Below are 12,938 nucleotides of genomic sequence, written 5' to 3'. Positions count from 1 at the left end.
AAGACCAGGTATATAGACCCTAAAACAGGTGAAGGTACATGTGTTCCAACACACAGAACCAGATGTTCACATCACCACTGATCACCATGACCGAGACAAGTAAGAGAAATGATCATAGAAATAGAACAAGAACTAAATTTTGTACTTTCTAACATTTTATTGAACTGCCTATCTTTTCTGATTTGTAGTAAGTTGGCTTTAAAATATATTCTGTGTTCAAGGATATCTCAAAAAATTCAATGGAAATGTTAGTTATGAAAACTTCACATTAATTCGCAAAATTTTTGCCTCAAAATAAATGCTTAAGTTCCGTTTTCCACCAAGTCTTCAGTTGACGCTGTATGTATCCGCATGTGTGTTTACACTGACGCCTTCTGGCTAACTATGCTATGAATACCTTTTCATCACACACATTATGAAATAATCACAGACCAACAGCTGAGAATTCCACGTATGAGCAGAAGGTATAGTTTGTGGACTTAGGATTCTGGGTAGATAAATGATAAGAAATTCCTCTATAAAAATGCAATACTGCTGGGGGCCAGCACCATGGCATTGCAGGCTAATCTTCTGCCTGTGGCAGCATCCCATATAGGCACCAGTTCTAGACACAGCTGTTCCATTTCCAATCCAATCCATGCTAATAGTCTGGGAAGATAGCAAACAATGGCCCAACTGCTTGGGTCCCTGCACCCACATGGGACATCTGGCTTCAGAGCAGCCCAGCTCTGGCTGCTGCAGCCATTGGGGAGTGAATCAGCAGGCAGGTCTTTCTTTGCCTCTCCTTCTCTATTTTACTATGTCTTTCAAATGAAAAGAAATAATGGATCTATTTTTTAAATGTGGTATTTCTCCATGGGGGGGGAGCGTTGGGGAGAGGTGGGGAGGGGGAATCCCAGTGCCTATAAAACTGAGTCACATAATGCAATGCAATCATTAAATAAATAAATAAAATAAATAAATAAGAAAAAAAATGTGGTATTTCTGTAGTGATGCCACTACTCTCCTCGGCCCAAGCTCTGCAACTCATTTGATGCAAACAAATCCAGATGGCTTGTAGAAGTGAGGGACTAAGGATGTGTTCAGGAATTAGTGGTTCACCCACTTCTAACATGAAGCTAAGAAGCTCCCGCTAACACTTTGTTCCAAATTCTTCCTTCAGCTCTGCTTTTGTATTATACCCAACAACTACCATTATCCAGAGAGTAGAAATTTTGAAAATGCTTTTTATATTCCTTATCTCCCATGACCCTCACAACTCCCTTGAGGGAGGGCTAGGGTTATTACCTGCACTTTCTTTTTTTTTTTTTTTTAAAGATTTATTCATTTTTTATTACAGCCAGATATACACAGAGGAGGAGAGACAGAGAGGAAGATCTTCCATCTGATGATTCACTCCCCAAGTGAGCCGCAACGGGCCGGTGCGTGCCGATTCGAAGCCAGGAACCTGGAACTTCTTCCGGGTCTCCCACGCGGGTGCAGTGTCCCAATGCATTGGGCCGTCCTCCACTGCTTTCCCAGGCCACAAGCAGGGAGCTGGATGGGAAGTGGAGCTGCCGGGATTAGAACCAGTGCCCATATGGGATCCCGGGGCTTTCAAGGCGAGGACTTTAGCCGCTAGGCCACGCCGCCGGGCCCATATTACCTGCACTTTCATGATGAGGAAATCGGCTCAGAGGTCTGTCTCACAGCTGATAAATCTTGCAATTCTGGGCTCTTTTGACATTATCCCAGCATATGCTGGATCAAACCCCACCACACTCAGGGAGCTTTCCCTGACCACAAGATTCTTTCATCTTTATTTAAATTTTAAAAAAAAAAAGCAGACTATTGGGCCTGACACTCTGGGTCAGTCAGCTAAGCCTCCTGCTTTAAGTGCCAGGATTTCAAAATGGGTACTGGTTCCTGTCCCAGCTGCTCCGCTTCCCATGCAGCTCCCTGCTTGTGGTCTGGGAAAGCAATACCGGATGACCCCAAAAGCACTGGAACGCTGCACCCACATGGGAGACCCAGAAGAAAGCTCTTGGCTCCTGGCATTGGATTGGCTCAGCTCCGACCGCTGCGACCACCTGGGTAGTGAACCAGAGGATGGAAGATCTTTCTCTATGTCTCTTCTCTCTGTAAAACTGCCTTTCCAATAAAAATAAACATGTCTTTTAAACATTAATAATATATAAAGAACAGATTTTCTATATTTCACAGGATTCTTTCTTGTCTCTGTAGAATTCTAATGATTATTTCATTTGAAAAGGACCATAGTGTCTTGATCAATGGCTGATCTGGAAGTTCTGGCCTGGGTCTGTTTGTAAGCTGCTGTGACAGCCCCTGGTTTGCTCAGAGACCTTGTACCAGGCGTTTCCTGCAGTGCTGACTGGACTTGCCTGTCTGTGTGAGCTGCTACATCCAAGATACAACTCTGATAATCAAGAATAAAACCCAGATGCCCTGATCCATTTATGTTCTACGGATCACATGAAAAATTCTGATTCCAGGGGATAGTGGCAGGGGATAACCCAGGTCCTTAAGCCCCTACACCCATGTGGGAGACTCAGAAGCAGCTTCTGGTTCCTTGCTTTGGATTGGCTCAGCTCAGGCTGTTGTGGCCACTTCACGAAAAAACTAGTGAATGAAAGGCCTCTCTCTCTCTCTCTCTCTCTCTCTGCTTCTTCTTTCTGTAACTCTGTCTTTCAAATAAAACTGAATCCTTTTTTTAAAAAAGTATTGTAAGAAATGAGAATTTTTCATTGTGAAACGAGAGGGTTGGTTCAGGTGACAGTAAGAATATTATTACAGAGTCTATGTAATTCCATCTTTAAATGTCAAGGAATCCTAATATTTTGCTTTTTCACCTCCTATATAACACTAAATAAATGAAAATGAATAAAAGGTGCTTGCTATTTAAAATAAATCAATATAATCCTTTCTATGCTGCTCAAAGGAATAGTCTATTCCTACATAAAAAAAAGCCCTGACTTGTGTATATTCACCTTCTGTTTTGACTTTACAGACAGGAAGTCACCCTGGGGCTCTGGGGGTGACACCTCAAGCCGCTGGCATCACTCTGGTGTGTCCCTTTCATCAGAACATTCCTTTAGAGATAGGGGAAGGGGCGGCAGAGGGTTAACAACCAAATGAGCATTCGGCCTCATTTCACAGATCTCCCGCGTAAGAGTGAAAAGCTCCCCACAGGAACTCTCCCGCGTAAGAGTGAAAAGCTCCCCACAGGAACGTGTGCTCTGCAAACCGACCCCTGCTGGCGACAGGATGTCCCTCTCTGTAAGTGGCCTCTGAAGAGGAATGCTCACATGTTGCCTCCTTGAAGTGTGCCTGCAGTAGAACTGGAAGCTGCGAAGGCAGGACTTGAGCAAAGGATGAAAACAAAGGCTTGGACTGAGATGGGGTGGGCAGCATGAGGGAAGAGGCTCCTGGCTCCTGGCTCCCAGCTTTGGATCACTTCGACTCTACCTTGCAGCCATTTGAAGAAAGAGTCAACATATGGAAAATTTCTCTGTCTCTCCTTCTCTCTGCAAGTCTGCCTTCCAAACAAAGTTCAGTAGATCTGTAAGAAAAACATACGCATGTATTTCAAAAATGTCTGCACCCAAATCAACTTATATTTTGACTCCATTTTTCCCCAACCCTTCGAAGTACCTTCATGAGATTCACATCCCTCAGGGAACAGTTTCTTGTGCCTTCTGACGTCTGAAAACTCAAGCCATTTACTAGTTTATATTTTTAATTATTTTATTTATATAAAAGTAAACAAACTCCATGTATTTCCCAGTGTAGACTTGACAGCAGAGCGGTGCTTCCCACCCAAACTCTTCCTACTTCAATTCTTTATTTTTTTAATTAAAAAAAAATTTTTTGATGACATAATTTCAGCCACAATCACAAGCTTATACCTCATTAGGTTAAAAAAAATTAAACAATTAGCTAGTAGAAAAAAATTGCTATTCCTCAAGAATTATACACAGAAGCTTGTAAGTGATAATCAGTTCTCAAAATGTCCATCTTGCTCCTGGGGGTTACATTTCTGTGCTCTGGGTATTTGTTACCACAGATTAGGGAAACCATGTGATAATTGTTTTATCAAGGCCACATGATTTAGCCAGTAAAGAATTGTGAGTTTCACATTTAAAGTAAAAATATGGATTTAGTTGGTTTGGGGTCTTTGTTTGTTATCTTTAAATCTCGAATTAAATGGTGAAAGAGATCAAAGGCAGCTGTAAACATCATCAGAAAGTCATACGTGGGACAAAAAATTAACCACCACTTCCTTCCCATCGGGCATCATCTGCCACATGCCGAGAGACCCGAAGGCAACCTGCACTCTGGGTCATTGTGCTATTCCTACTTTAATCAGTAACTTTCCAGGCAGGTTTTTGGTTTGCTTGGTTTTTTTGGTTTTGGTTTGTTTTGTTTTAATTCTGGAACATCTAGTTACAGAAAAACCAGAAAGCAACGGGGACCCAGAAATGAACTGAAGAAGTACAAGCAAAGCAGGCCCAGAAAGCTATTACGCAACCTCATCGTAGATTCGCTGAACTTAAGGGTGCTGAGAAACTCGATATTTAATGCAGAAGACATGTGAGGGTGTTTTTTTCCCTCCAAATGTTCTGAAAGCTTTGGTAATTTTGTTAGACGGAGACGAGAAGCACAGAGAAGAATGCAGATCCTCTAGAGAGTGGTATGTTTATTCAGGTTCAAGTGTAAGCCATGTGTCTACTAAAACCTTATGCTTCTGGGTACAAAGTAGCCTATTATTCTCTTCAGAATATGTCCTTGCACATTAATGAAGGTTCAGGAAAATAAAAAAGTCATGTCGATTGAATGGGAGTACAGATGAGAGCCTAGGACATTGGAAAGATTCAACCCCAGCTCACCTGACTCTGAAGTTTCTTGACCTTTAAGTCACAACCTTCTCTGAATCTGAATTATTAAAAGTGCTCAGATATATGTTAGAAATGTTTGCTTTTCAAACTCATGGACCAAAGAAATGCAATATGTAATAGTATAAACTGCAGTTGATAAATATTATAAACGAAGATGTGACTCTTTCACCAAATGTAATAGCAAATGGAAACTTTGGAAGCAGAAAGGCAGAAATTCAACACATTTGGTTATGTACTGCAGCCATCTGCCTTAAACCACAATGGAAAATGAAGACAAGAAGGGTTTGTATGTGCTATGTGGTTCAATAAACAGCTCTTCTTCCTAAGACATTTCACAGCTTCTCCCTAAAAGCACAAATACCCAACTGCAATTGGAGAAGAACTGAAATCTGCAGAACCTCAAAGTCATAACAGCGTCTAGGTCTGAGAAAAGGTTTATGCCTTAGCAATCTGCCTACTACCTACTCACACTTAAACACTGGAGGAAAAGTTTGTTGAGCAATTTCCAGAATGCACTTTTCACTTCTTTGTTCCTAAGACTGTAGATCGAAGCGTTGAACATGGGAATCACCACAGTGGCAAACACAGATGCTGCTCTGTCTGTGTCCTTGGACTAGTCAGAGCTGGGCTCAAGCACATGAAGATGCTTGTGCCGTAGAAGATGGAAATTTCAGTGCAGTGGAATGCACAGGTAGAAAGGGCATTCTTCCATCCTGCAGTGGAATGCATTTTCTGGATGATGACATATAAAAAGAGGTAAGAGATAAGGATGACCAGGAGTGTGAACAAGACATTGAAGCTTACCGCAAAGAAGACAACCAACTTGCTGATGTGTGTTGGAACATGAGAGAGCCAAGAGAGGTGGAATGTCACAGAAAAAAAAAATGATTAATCTCATTGGGACCACAAAAGGAAAGTCCGAAGGAGCCTGCAACATGGATAGAGATTGACAAAACCACAGACATAAAAACCAATGTTAGGAGAGCACATACGCTTGCTGTCATGGTGGTGCTCTAGTGAAGAGGCCTAAACACCACTGTGTGGTGGTCCTAGGCCGTGGGGGCAAGGGGGTCACATTCTACAGTGGCAAAGCCCACAAAGAAGAAGAGCTGAGCTGCACAACCATTGCAGATGACCTTGTCCCCTGAGTGCAGTGCGGCCACTATCTTGGCAGCTACAGTTGATGAGAAGCCCGGATCCACAGAAGACAAGCTACTGCAGAAGAAGTACATTGGAGAATGGAGCTGGGAGTCAGAGAGGATGATCACCATTTTCCCCCATTCCCAACCAGAGTGATGAGGTAGATGAACAAAAATAGCAGAAAAGGAATCTAAACATTAGGGTCACCTGTTAATCCCAAGAGAATGAACTCTGTCACCTCTGTGCTGTTCCCCATTGAAGACAACTAAGGAAAGGAGTTAATAAAACTCAAATGAAAGAGGTGGTGAATATATAATGTATTAGAGAATGTGATAGATAATGTATTCTATGTAAGTCACACATGAGACCTTCCAGTTATAAAACAGAAATTAATCCAATGAAACAAGTGATATTGTGCCTATTTTACACATAAAAAATTTAATGCCCAGGGAGCTTAATATTGAGCAAGAGATTCTAATTAGTAGGTACCAAAATCAAAGTTCGCCCATTCATATTTCTGAATCCAAAATCCGTTTACTCAGAAATTTAATTCTTCCTTTGTATTAGAGAAACACCATTACAATGCAGATATGTATCATTTTAAAGGCCTTGATTATTAAATTTTTAAGAATGAAAACCAAATGACTCAGTAGCAAAGAAGTATACATCTATCATTTCCTGTCTTTCTCGTTTCGCATCCAAGAGCACAGCCTCACTAGAGAATTCCTGGAATTTTCCATGCACATACAATTAAACAGATAGAAATCCTAGTAGTGTATAATATACCAGGCATTGTTCTGTGCACTTTACTTCCACTGAACTTATTTAATTCTTACACCAACACTTTGGGACTGATCCCATTCTTATCCCCATTTTGCACAACAGGAACTGAAAATATGACAAAAATCATACTCCATTTTCAATGCCTCGTGTTTCTCACATTAGATTATTTCTAGTTTATTTCACATGCAGTCTTTTCCTGGCTATTATCTGCTCCTAAATTTGAGTAACATTATTACTATGTTATTTTATTATGTGATGTTATTATTAAATTATTATATTGTTATTATACCTTTATAAAATAATAGCCAAATAACCATTGACTATAGTCACACAACTGGTAAATATGGAAAGTGAAATTAAAACTAATTTGTTTGATAATAAGTCTAGAGTTCTAGAAAGCAATATTTAATGTCTTTAGGAATTTATCATTTAATAGTAGTTCACTCAAAACGGAGTATTGGATATATAATTATAAATATACATTTCATAAAGAAATACAAGTTTTTTATCTAAGTTCATATGTATTTAATTCTCTCATATATATGTATATGCGATGTACCTCTCAGCAGTCTTTATGGTTGATCCTGCGCACAATTAACAACACCTCCCTTCTTTGCTTGGTTATCACAATTGGCTAGGAAACCATCCAGCCCTTAAACTAGCTCTAAGCTCCTTAGGGCAGTGGCTGTTTGTAACTCCTCTGGCCTACTGGCCTCTTGTACACATAAATAAACACTTGGTTCATTGAATAGAACATTAATAGCAAAGTATTTAAATATTTTTCCATGCCATTTAATTCTACCACAAACAATCTATTGTTCTCTTGTCTAGCTGGGTCCACACTTCCTGCCAAAATATTACCTTAGAAGAGTGGTATGAAAACTATTTGGAGGTAACAATGAGCTTGGAGATGACCAGGCCTGGATAAAGGCTCATGTCCTAATTTTAGCACACCCGTTCTCCCCTACTTCACTTAGTTTTTTTTCTTCAGCTTGGGGCTTCATGGTGTTTTCCAGTCCCTAGTAGCACAGCAGGCTCAGGAGAAGGAAGAAAGAAAATTGTGATGGGGAGACAAAGGGAAAAACTGGGACAAGAGAGCCAAAAACATCTCGTTCTGCTTGACCCTACCTTAACTCACAGTGTCATGATGTTTACCCAACTGGCGAGAAGTTCTTTTTTATAACACAAAAAAAGGAGGTGGCCAGGCTTGCCCTTTTGGGTGAGCGTTGCCTCCCCGGTAGTGTAGCTGGTTTCCCAAGAACTGGCTGAGCCCACTAAGGACACAGCATTGGACAGGAGTGTGATACGATTCCAATCCAAAGCTTCTAGTTTCTCACCTTAACAAGGAATGTTCCAGTGAGTACTCCTGTAGATGTCTGATGCTGACCCTTTTCCCTTCGAATGAATTCCTAGAAGCTTCTATTTCTCAGGCTTTTCCACTTGCTCAGATATTTTCATCCAGTAATCAACTCATTAGCTTTCTACCCAGCAGCACTTGGAATGACATTCATACAGCCATTCGGGCTTTTTTTTTCTTTTGACTTTTGACGTGTTAAAACTGAGCAGACACGATATCTTGTAATCCATGAAAAGCAGTGTCCTGACCTTACAGATTAAGCAGCTGAGCTCTGGGATGCCCTTTGAGGTTGCACAATTACCGAACTGTAAAATCTGTGCGGTCTTCCAGAGCCAGATCCCCCCCGCTTCTGCACAACTAGACAGCCCTTGTTGCAAAGCAGCTGCTCTGTAAAATATTTCACAGCTTCCCTTATGTCCACCCACTAGATCTGAGAAACCCAACTGCTCACCACCACTGTGTGACAACTGAAAATGCACACAGATGTCTCAAATCGACCCCAGGGCTAACATTCTTCCTATGTGAAAACCGCTGGTGTGGGGTTCATAGAGGAAAAAATAAAGCAGTGAGTCTAGAGTCTACAAAACGTTTCTGCATGCACATCTTCATTGAACGATTGAATGATCTGACAAGCAGATTATAGTTAGATCTGTATTTAAAGAAACTAGTGACTAGTTCAAGGCTCAGCACCCCATCACGACAGCTGCTTTGATGGAGGCAGTCCATGACGGTAACTGCTTGAAGGACTATGATCCCTTCACAAAATAACTTTTTATCCTCCCATACAATCAATCAACCTCATCTTATTAACACAAGTGAGGAGAAAGCATTTTAAAAACTGAAAAGTGCAAAGGTGGAACTCATCTCACTGAGGGCACATCGAGAATTCTTTACCAAAACATCTTCTCAAACACTCATGTGATCAATTTTCTCAGCTAATTCTGACCACCCAAGCTGTCTCTTTCCATAAAAGCTGTTACATTCTCCTGTACAGAACTGCCCAGACAGCTGCCTCCTTCTCTCAGCAGTTAATATTTGAGGCACCTTCCATGTTGTCCTTAACTGGCAGCCCTTGGCTCATCCATTGGAGTCACAGTTAATGAATGTGCTTGACTCAGAGCAGCAAGGAGCATCCTGGAACCAGTAAAAAGACAAGATTTGCTCACATGGCACCATCCCTAAAGGGTCATAAACTTGGGATCTAAATCCTGCACCCACTGCTCTGTCTATTCCAGCCCAATTCCTGCAAAACTAAGCATTTTGCATGACCTTAAAAAAAATTGGTAGGAGCTTTGAAAGGGAAAAAATATTTGGGGAATTTCTAAGGAAAGTGATGTCTGTTGGAAACAGAAAGGCCATTAAAAAAAACTAAAGGATCATTTTTGTTGTTATTTTTACAAAGAGAGAAGGAGTACTTTAGGCCATCAAGATAGTCTGAAAACAAAAAACTTTTTAAAAAATTTGTTTCTGAAGGAGTTTGGAGAGTCATTCCCAACCATCTCAGCTCAACTGGGGAGCTGCAAAGAAAACTCACAGTAGGGTGAAGGTTGGACTGCATCTCATGAAAGAAGAGCGAAGGTGTATTTTGTCTGTCAGCATTCTGTGCATCATTGTCTCCTCCTAGTGTAGTCACAGGTGCACAGTAGATTCAAATATATGTTGGCTGAATGCATGAATTAGAATCTCAGCAGTTGGTTTAGAATAACAGCTTTGATGGGCCCGGCGGCGTGGCCTAGCGGCTAAGTCCTCGCCTTGAACGCCCCGGGATCCCATATGGGCGCCGGTTCTAATCCCGGCAGCTCCACTTCCCATCCAGCTCCCTGCTTGTGGCCTGGGAAAGCAGTTGAGGACGGCCCAATGCATTGGGACCCTGAACCCGCGTGGGAGACCCGGACGAGGTTCCAGGTTCCCGGCATCGGATCGGTGCAGCACGGGCCCATTGCGGCTCACTTGGGGAGTGAATCATCGGATAGAAGATCTTCCTCTCTGTCTCTCCTCTTCTCTGTATATCTGACTTTGTAACAAAATAAACAAATCTTTAAAAAAAACAAAAAAAGAATAACGGCTTTGATGCAGTCTTGCTTTGGGATTGTAGGCAAACCAGTTTCCCTGGCAGAGAGAGAGAGAGAGAAGGAAAATATAGGGAAATTCAGACAATGTATAATCTCTAGTGGGTACTCAATACAAGGTGATTTATTTGTCTCTTTAGAGTGTTTCCCAGTCTGTATGAACAGTTGGTAGCAACATCCCATCTAGCGATGACTTTGCTTCTACCTGAGTAAAGGGGAGTAGGAATTATTGACAGGGATTTGGTGAGATGTGGCAGAGGTGCTGAGGGCAAATGATAGAATCCCTTGCCCTTTTTTATAAACTCATTTCTGAGTTCCTTTTCCTGGTACCCAGCGTGGAGAAGAATGCCACACTAAAACAAAAGTCAGGAAAAACATATCTATGTCCTTTGAGACTTGCGAGCTCTCAGTTCAAAACTGCCTTCCACTATCAGACTTTTTTGAAGTCTATAAAGAAAAGCAGGAAAGCCGTTTGATCTCTGAGGACCCCTGGTTTCAAATAATAGAAGGTTTCCTGAAGTTGGTGAGTGATGTAGGCAGTTGAGCTGCTGTTAGAGTTCGCATGAGATCCTCTGTGAGTCGTATTAGGCTCTGTGTGAGGGCTCAAGCCGGTACCTATGTTTGTTCAGGTCCTCTGGAGGGAGCTTTTCTAAAGGCTCAGCCCCAACCCGGGTTTCTACAAGATGTAAACAAGCAATCAAACCAGGCTTCCAAGAGGAAACTGAACCATTGCTGAGAAGTGCAAAGAAAGCTTAAAAATCCTCTCCTATATCCCAGTGTTGAAATCCTTGCCTTGAGTGTGCTGGGATCCTATATGGGCCCTAGTTTGTGTCCTGGCTACTCCATTTCCCTTCCAGCTCCCTGCTTGCAGCCTGGGAAAGCAGTTGAGGACGGCCCAAAGCTTTGAGACCCTGCACCCACATGGAAGACCTAGAAGAAGCTCCTGGCTCCTGGTTTCGGATCAGCTCATCATCAGTCATTGGGGCCGCCTGGGGGGTGAACCAGCAGATGGAAGATTTTCCTATGTATTTCCTTCTCACTGTATATCTGCCTTTCCAATAAAAATAAATGTTAAAAAAAATCCTCACAGATCAATAGAAAACCCTGGTTCTTCCAGTCAGCAGCTCAGATTCTTGAAGAGAAAGTCCACAAAAGATGCTTTCCTTCAAAAGCACTTAAGGGTCTAGCTGTTCTACACTCAACTCATGAAAAAGTCTTATCTATGGAGTCATCTCTAGGATTCAATGGGAAGAAATTTTAAATATCAGATTATAGACAGCAACATGTATCAGAAGCCCATTTTGGAATCCGAGTTTCAAACAGCTCTGTGACTCAAAACACTTCCTGCAATGTTTTCCCCATTAACTGGCTTCAGATGAGTTCTAACATGGAGTTTAGCAGAAGTAAAGCATTCTGGAACCTGCTCTTCCGAATCAACACGTAGTGAGTGTGCTGTTTCCCGGCCTTTGCTACATGTGTGTGCTATTTTTATCAATGTCATCCGAACGTTATATAAAAAAAGTTATTCTCTTTCCAGTTTTACCAATATTAAACCTACATGGTATACATTAAGTACCAGAACTTTTGTCAAAGAGAATGAATTAAGAGTCTTTGGAGCAATACATAATTTTAGGACTGGAATTGGGAATATATGAGATAACCTTGGAGCATCTTCTGGATGTAGAAAGTAAGGAAATTGTTGAGTCTGTCTGATTCAAAACCATATGCTTAATGTTGTGTTGCTTTGGGGAATCAATGCAGAAAACAGAAATGCTCTCAAAACATAGTAGAGTGCTATTTCTGCCAGGTCTTCACAACTGTGTGTTCCAGGACAGTCCGTTGCAAAAGTGAAGCTTATTCTATCCTGTTATGCAAAAAAATAACTATTACAATAAAATTAAAATTTTTGAAAGTAAAAAGAAATAGGAGGTAGCCAGGCTACCTTGAGGATATTTCTACACCAACCTCAGAGTTTTTAGTCTCCAGTCACCTGATTCATATGTCTAAATCTGAAGACTTGCTATTTTATTTGATCCTTGCTGTTTGATTTAATCATTATAGGGACCAGTGAAACAAATAAAGAAGATAAAAGAAGAAAAATGAAGCGAAGGGGAAAAAAGAGGAAGAAAAGGAAGAGAATTGGTAGGAGAAAAAGATGAGGGGAGAGATTTTCACCTGTAGCCTCACCACCAGAACAACTGAGACAATGTCATCTGAACGCCAAGCAGATAAGGTAGTTCGATGCCATCTTTCTTTTATTATTATTATTATTATTATTGGAAAGTCAGATGTACAGAGAGGAGTAGAGACGGAGAGGAAGATCTTCCATCCGATGATTCACTCCCCAAGTGGCCACAATGGCCAGAGTTGAGCCAATCCAAAGCCAGGAGCCAGGAGCCAGCAGGCCTCTTCCACGTCTTTAATTCAGGTACAGGGTCCCAAGGCTTTGGGCCATCCTCGACTGTCTTCCCAGGCCACACCGGACCTCGATGCTGTCTTTCAATGGGATTTTATATTCTAAAAATTTAAATAACCTAAACTGAAGCCTATTAATATCACAAATGATCCTGGGTTCTTACCCTGGAGAGGCTTGGATCTGCACTTATTAAATGTATGATACAAGTAAGTCATTAATCTCTGAATCTCATGATCCTCATGACATTGAATACATCTTCCTTTCCTCTATCAGAGCTT

General features: G+C 41.4%; 1 pseudogene; it reads right to left on the bottom strand.

Moving 5' to 3' along the window:
• Positions 1 to 5,352: 5,352 nt before the first annotated feature.
• On the bottom strand, positions 5,353 to 6,291 carry LOC105941843 (olfactory receptor 5B21-like; annotated as a pseudogene).
• Between the last annotated feature and the right edge of the window lie 6,647 nt (positions 6,292 to 12,938).

Source organism: Ochotona princeps, chromosome 4 (assembly GCF_030435755.1).
Source record: "Ochotona princeps isolate mOchPri1 chromosome 4, mOchPri1.hap1, whole genome shotgun sequence".
NCBI lineage: Eukaryota > Metazoa > Chordata > Mammalia > Lagomorpha > Ochotonidae > Ochotona > Ochotona princeps.
Note: the sequence above shows the minus strand (reverse complement) of the source record. Positions and strands in the feature narration are given on the sequence as shown.